An 8,048-nucleotide genomic window follows, 5' to 3' on the forward strand; every position below is an offset into this window, starting at 1 on the left:
CATTGTAAAGACTCTCTGAAGGCATCTTAAGCTTTTCATTAGCTTCTGAGGTCAGTATATTCTCTGTACTAACAGAACAAAAGGGATGCAATGCAACAAGCTAAATCAGCTTCATACTCCTCTTGGATTTTCCCAGACCTCATATACACCAGGTATTCCTGTATACCTGAACAGAAACTGTCATTTAGTTTTCTTCCCTTTCAACTAAATGTAATCATTAGAAAGAAGACATAGAATTCTGGCATTATGACTGTCATGGTTCTGTCTGGGATAGACAGATTTTTCCTCCCAGCAGCACATACAATGCCTCATTTGGGATTTGTGCTGAAAACAGTAGAGGAAGCACACTGACATGTTAGTTGTTGCTGAGCAGCACTCTCACAGAGCCAAGGACATTCCTGCTCCCTGTTTTGCCTGCTAGTGGGGGCTGGCGGTGCACAGGGAACTGGGAGGGGACACAGCCAGGACAGCTGACCCAGGCTGACCAAAGGGATAACCCACACCATACAGCTCCACGCTCAGCAAGTAAATCTGGGGATATGGATGAAGAGGTGACATTGGAATTGATAGCATTTATCTTCACAATAAACCCTTGTGAATGCTGAGTTTCACTCTCCTGGGAGGGGCTGAACACCTGCCTCTGATGAGAAGCAGCAAATGGAAGCGTGGTTCAGGTTTGCCTGCACACACAGCTTTTGCTTTACTTCACAAGCTACCTTCATCTCAACCCATGTTGAGTTCTCCCACTTCTACCTATTCCTTCCCTCATCCCACCTGTGGAAGAGTGAGTGAGCAGCCGTGTGCTGCTGAGCTGCCTGGCAGGTTACACCACAGCGGCCCACGTTATGATGAACAACTACAAAAACCTGTGCAAACACAATTATAAACTGTCCAGCCAACACATCCACCTCAGCTAGATTCGTGAAGAGTATGGCAAGAAAAGATGATGATGATGATTCATCTGTTGCCATTGAATGATATTTTCAAGCTACCATACTGTTTTCTGTCATGAAATTTAAAGAACTAGACAATTGTCTAGGTAGACATTAAAGGGAAATCCACAGAGAAGTGCACTACCCAGACCTGCTTCTTTAATCAAGAGTTCTCAAGAGCTAATGGAGAAACAATTCAAGAAGGCTCCAATTTATGTCCTAGAACACTTCTTGAAAAGAACCTCTGCACATTCTTCATGGTTTTCTTAACCTTTTTTTTATTAAAAAAAAAAAAAAAAACACCTCACAGTCTGAAGTTCATTCACAAATTCTGTGAAAGCATAACTAATATCCTTCCAGATGGCATTTGTCAGCACATCCTAAAGTGCTGAACTGCCATGAGAGCTGTTGCATCATTTGGGATAATGAACATCCCATCTTAAACACCTCCAAAAAAAATCCCCAGATCAAACTTGAATGCCTCATTTGCATGTTAAATAGCTTTTGATTTCACTTCACATTGGAATGCTTTATTTAGTGAAACAAATCCAAGATTTTAACTGTGTTTAGATTGCAGCCAGAGTTAAAAGAGCACTTAAAAACCAGCCTTGCCAAGAAGCTGACTGCAAGCTCAGCTCCAGGACCCGCAGTAACCTAGTAAGCAATTGCATGGGCTCTCCATACTTCAAAGGGGGATTTGCATGTCACTGAAAACAACAAGCCACTTACGTGTCCCTGCAGCCAAATAAATACAGTTCCTAAAAGGTACACAGCAATTCAGCATTCAGATGCCATTTTAGCTCAAGAGGGCTGCTCTTCAATTCAGGAAGGGAGACAGTGCAGGTCTGTCCTACATTTGAAATATCCAAGATCTCACCTACCTCTAAAGATAGAGAATCAGACTGTTCCTGTGTTGATAACATCTCCAAATCCTCTTAAGGCAGCAACATAAAGAAATACCTTGACAAAACAGGTTTACAAGTGGACATTTTTATTCTTACATGCATTTAATTGAATCCCTTACCAATTCATGTGGCATGTAATAGATTTGTTTTACATCATCAGGAAACAAGCTTTTAAACATGTACTGTGCATTAAACATCCCATATATATTCAGCAGGGAAAGAGAAACATTTCCGGAAGAAAACAGTAATTTTACAGTCTCTGATTTCTAATAAATTTTTACTGCAATCCTAAACTGCATTAGCAAGATCAAGTTTATTGTCAGGCTTCTGCACAACATCCCTCAATGATATGTCAAATCTCTGTCAAGGCAGCTGAACTCCTAAAGCTGCCCTCATTGGCAGGAAACTTGTCAGATTAAATTGCCACCTCTTGTCAAGCAAAGATATATGATCTGATATCCCTCTGCTGATGATGACTCAAACTGTTGTTTCACTCTGGACGGATTAGGAATCTCTAGTACCTCCCACTATGAGCAAAGACGTAGCTCACGTTGAGAGGGGAAATATTGCTTGATGACTTTAAACATGGCTTCCTGTAAGAAGAGAAAGCAGCTCTGGATATTGGATCATTTTACTTAGCCAAATACACCAAAATAACATAGAAAGAATTTAACTAGGGAATACAACTGTAGAAACATTTTCATTGTCTCCTTCAAGTGCTATAACCATAATCTGTTGCCCAAATGCTTATTTACTGTTTTCAAACATTTTCTTAGTGTTAGTACTTTGTTAGTGCTACTACTTACAAGATCCTAGCAGCAGATCACTGTAAAAGAAGTGAACTGTTGCATGTTCATTACTACATATTACAAAGATGATGGAATACAATATTGAATGGAACAGAATTTGACTCTGTGCAATGTCTTTTACAATTGCTGAACAGCCAACTGTTTTTGCAAGTTAAAGGAACAAAAGCAGACAAAGCAGCTGAAGCTTGCAAATCTGTTGTCTGTGTTCAAAAGCATTATATGAATACGTAATGCACCACAAATCCAACTAGGACCATTTCAAAACACCTGAGAAGTCCGTTGGAACTTTCAGTGCGAGATGAAAGTTCTCCACTACCATGAGCTGACCTTTTCCATTTAAGAGTGTTCTAAGCTAGGAAGCATCAAGTCTGGAATGCATACACCTGCTGCATCCACTCTCATACTTCGAAAGTTTTTGTGACTCTGCTCTATGCAAAATCATGAGAAACAGATGCACAGCACTCATACAGTGTTTCTGGTAGCCCAATACAGACTTTTATTTGTGGGGGGGGGGGGGGGTCAGAGTCTGGGTCTCCTAGAAAACCCCCAAGCCTTTAGGAGAACAGAAATAAGTAGCATGAGCTTGTGCAAGATTATTCATTGAAGTTTCATTTCAGTGTTTTTTGTCATGTTAGTGTTTTTCCAACCTACAAAATCCTATTGTTAGCTTACTTATTGAAAACATACTCTCATGAGTCTGATACCTAGGGATATTCTAATCAGAGTCCTTAGCTCACTTTGGTGCACATAAAATGAAAAATGAAGTATTACTGACATATCTATATGAAGTCTGGAGGAGATCAGTAAAGCATTTCTCTGTGACCCAAAGTTCAGTGATGAGGAAGACCTGGAGAAGCTGGCAGCATTCAAAAGGTGAGAACTAGTTTTCTTTTCTCCCATTTGCTCTGAAGAGATCCTTTTCTTCAGCGCTTCTCCCTTCCCAGCTGAGATTTTCTGCTGAAATTTAGAAAGAACTAGAGCAGATTGAAGAAACTTTGAGGGAGAAAAACGCTCATTCTTAATAAATTGCACTTAAGCTCAAAGAACTTGTTTTGACACTCCCAGTTAAAATAAGAGACAGAGAACCCAGAGATCTTTACATTAGAAATGCAGAAATTTTAGACTTTTTTTCCCATTTTAAAAAGAATTCGTGTCTCTAACTAGAGGGAAGATAACTAAATTGCACTTGTACCTACAGCTTTAGAGTTCTAAACAAGGAGTTACAAGAAACAGCTAATGGCTACGGAAGCCACAGGAAAAGAAGTTCATGGTGACCTGAAAACACTGCAGACCTGTGTATGCAGGGGGTGAGAACTGTTTAAAACAGAAAATCCTAATAGAATAGAAAACATTTCCTCAAGTACTCTGAAGCACTAGAGCTGATTAGCACTTGGTTTTTGTCACCTGCTTCAGGAACACAGAACTTTTACTGTTTTCATCACAGACTGTTGTGATTCCTGGTAGTGATTGGGAGCATAATTTCAGCCAAATATGCACCAGAGAAAGCTGTTGAGAAGCCTGAGCTAATTCTGGACTGAATTCACAGCTTCTCCAACCCAGACCAATAGATGGGTTGTATATGAAGATCGATAGACATCAGATTTAAAATGATACTGCAATTTTATTTTAGAGTTTTACGAGATTCTGCAAGCTCCTCCAAGGCAGTCGAATGGAAGTTAAAACTGCAAACAATCAACCTAGATCAGAATTTAAAACCAGTAAAATTATATGTCAGGCAGTCATTTTAGAAGCATTCCAATTGAATTTAATCACTGAAGTGCTTTTCTGTTTGGTTGGGGTTTTTCTTCGAAGTTATCACAAAATGCTCAAGTATTGCTATTTTTTATCCACTTATAAATCTTAGCTAAAATGATCTCTCTCAACTAACCTATCCTGTGATCCTAGACCTCAGTGTAGGTGATCCCATTATGATCTTCAAGGAATAAAGATATTAGGAAACAGAAGCTATAGACTAACATCACCTTATTAAAATCCTATTTACAAGGAATTAACATAAATACAAGTCAGTAAACCATATGCTATCACATCTGCTCCTCTGTGTATTAATAACAAGACTGTCCCCTATAGGGCTCTGAAATTAATATGTATTAGAACATATTACAAAGTATTTGGATTCCCTTGACAATATAATTTGTAGCTAGATTATTTGTAAGCTTCTAGCCCAGAATTATTGCTGTTGCAATATGCATCAGCTGCTTCTTCTAGTGTGATTAAAGTACAACACCTGGCTCTTTTTTGCTATTAAAACTTTATGGAATTCTATCAATTTGCAAATACTCAGCTTGTTATATTTCAAGCATTTTTGGATTACAAGTCCCAGAATATTTTAGCTCTTCACCAACCACAGCATCGTTTTGGAGCTTTGTTCTCTGACTTGCAGGATACTTAATATGTCAGACATCAGCAGTGTTTCCTAATTTTATTAGGAAAAAAAAAATAGAAAAGACAGCCACAGAGTGCAAAGAGTTCTAACTCTAAAACTTGATGAGAGACGCATTCAGTTACAATGGACAACTTTCTCCAAATATGTTTCCTCCTTACAATGAAAGTAACAGATGGCTGCTTGCACTGAATATAGCAGCTGACCATGCTCTCTCTTAAAAATTATGCTGCATCCAATAGAACACAGCCCTGGCTCACTGGGAGCAGTACATGACCACTGCTTTTTTGAATATTTCTCTTAATTTTCACTCATACTTATTGCAACCAACATGACTAAACATGGGCAGCCTGGCCTACTATTGAATGTGAAGGTTGGTGGCCCTGCATGCGTCGGGGGGCTGGAGATTCATGATCATTGAGGTTCCCTTCCAACCCTGGCCAGTCTGTGATGGCTTAAAATGGATTTATTTTTTTTTTTTTAAGCATAAAATAAACAAAAGAGCCCCTACCAAGCAATCCTATCTCAGCAGAATCAAGGATCATACTGATATAATGCTTTCAGTGATTGAGTTTTACTATTCCACACTATTACAGGCTACATGAGAAATCACAGCTCAGGACGACTTTCAGAGGGTTATCACAACCACCTTCTCTACCCCACACCAAACAATGAAACAGCTCCATTTTCCTACTTGCAAACTTTAAGTCATCCCAACACACTCAGAGAGGGCAGTAAAAAAAAGACCAAACAAACACGCAGCTCCACTTCAAATGAGACCAACAGCATTCTGATTGTGGTCATGGTCAGCAAAGCAGCTGCTTCACACCCGTTACTGGAGAAAGAAAGGCTTTCTAAATGCCAACAGTGAACTGATGTCTCTGAGCATGAGTCTGAAGTTGCCCTCTTTATTCTTATTTCCATTTGTTATAAGCACAAGATAAAAGAATTGGATACATGTAAACGAAGCTTGAACACACATTTGCAACACACCTGCCTTCCATAGAACAGAAGACCTTCATCTCCACCACTAAAGTTAAATTAACCCTATCAAGTGTCTATTTCATGAGATCAGGAATTTTTTTTATTTTCTTTTTTTTTTTTTTTTTTTTTTTATAATAAAGACTACCCTCACAACACCACTATTCCCTCTTTTATAAAGTAAAAAGAAAAAAAAAAAAACACAACAAAACACAGAAGAGGAAAAAAAAACAATTCCACACCCATGTGAGCAGCTCACTTAGGCCAAGCCACAGTACAACACCTCACCGACTGCGAGGAGCACCCAGGCCACAGGAGCACCACCACACTGCGAGCAGCCATTTTGACGGAAGGGAGCCACAGAGAAAACCAATGCCAGCATGGACCTAGAAAAGCCACACTAGCCTACATGAATACAGATGAGCACATCAGGTTAACTAGGGTATTTTCTCCTGCTATGGCAGGATGTAAACATGGCTGCATGGAGACAACCGCACCTGACAGCCTTGCTCCTTTCACATCCATCACCCTCCAGATCTCTTTTTTCATGTTTTTTATTAAGCTCTCCAACAAGTAAACCAAACGCTACAAAGAGATAACAAAGAGATAATTAAACTCAGCATTAGTCACGCTGTCTCACACCCTACCTGTGCCTCAGGCACACACTGGGCTGCCAAGAGTGGGAACCACCCCCATGCAGGCTGCACACCAATGGGTAACTCCATTACCAAAACCCTGACTTAATTTATTACACAAAAATAAAACAAGAACTGAAGAAAAACAGTGACGCCCCTCCTAGAAGCATCTTTTAAACCAAAAATAAACGCTAGTAAATTAAACTGGAACTAATCATCATCATTGTTTTTACCTGAGCAATAGGGAGCTATTTAGGTCTTCTTTTCCAGACCAGCACTGCCAAACTAACACATCAGTTGGGGTCTCACCATGCAGGCCAATGCAAGGTCACACCCCCAGCCCTGGGGCTTAGCAGTCCTACAGCCCCTAAACGAGGGGCAGGCTGCACCAGAACCACACTGAGGGCTACCCTGCTTATAGCCCTCCTGGTTTGAGAAGATAGGCCAAAATAAACTAAACTGGATCTCTTTTCAACTGAAGACAAAAAATTATTTCTACCAAGCTGCTTATATAAAGAAATGTTCAGCTTAACACTGAACACCTGCTGCTCCACACTAATAGCACACCGTTGTCTGCCCCCTCACACACCTGTGGCTTGTTTGCTTCCCAGCTGAAGGGAGAGTCCTTTCAGGTTTTCTTTTCGTCTCTGAAATAGTACAGTAAAATACTACTATAGATTTCTGCTCTGTGGTTGATTTTAAAGTTGAACTTCATCATTTCTGAGAACAACAGCTGTGTACTTATAAATAAGGACTATGTTTTGTTGTTGGGATGTTTTAAAGTTCACAGTTCCTGAACATGCTTCTGAAAAGAAAGATTTAAAATGGCACAGATGTTTTGGATAACTGTGAATGCTTCACATCAAGAGCAACATTTTTTTATACTAGGCATAAAATGCTTTACATGGAGGTCCTGTGCAGTCTCTATTTACAGCTGGGGAAGAGGAGGCACAAATGGCCTCATCCCCACAAATGCTTTTAGATAGTAATAGAGACAAAAATACGGGATTAATTACTTTGTTTTTCCTGCTGTATGTTTGGACGTACTTTTGTTCTGCCACATCTCACAACTGAGTTTCTACTAATGCTTCAGTGCCAGATGATTGACTATATGATGATTGCAAGAATTCAAATGTAACTTATGAACAGACACTCCCTTAATGCTTTAGAAGAAATACTAGGAAGTACACTGGAGTTTTTCTCAAATGCAAATAAAAATGAATTATAAAGAAAATATTATTTTAAGATTGTACTTACTGTATTGTTTTACTTTCAGAGTTCTAGGGCCTGACTCTTTAATTTTAAATTTTCAGATTCTGCTAACACAAGAAAGTGTGCAATGTCTTTTTTCTTTTCTTTTCTTGGGAGCTATTGGGAATAGGTGA

At 39.4% G+C, this 8,048-nt stretch overlaps 1 long non-coding RNA gene across 1 annotated transcript; it reads right to left on the bottom strand.

Annotated features, from left to right (window-relative positions):
- Positions 1-2,404: 2,404 nt before the first annotated feature.
- Positions 2,405-6,941, bottom strand: LOC122185072. Its single transcript, XR_006180715.1, has 3 exons — positions 6,897-6,941; positions 3,422-3,603; positions 2,405-2,430 (listed from the first exon to the last, which is right to left on the bottom strand). It is a non-coding gene; the product is annotated as an uncharacterized LOC122185072 (long non-coding RNA).
- Between the last annotated feature and the right edge of the window lie 1,107 nt (positions 6,942-8,048).

Source organism: Lagopus leucura, unplaced genomic scaffold (genome assembly GCF_019238085.1).
Source record: "Lagopus leucura isolate 7727_CA_CO unplaced genomic scaffold, USGS_WTPT01 Super-Scaffold_100027, whole genome shotgun sequence".
In the NCBI taxonomy this organism is placed as follows: domain Eukaryota; kingdom Metazoa; phylum Chordata; class Aves; order Galliformes; family Phasianidae; genus Lagopus; species Lagopus leucura.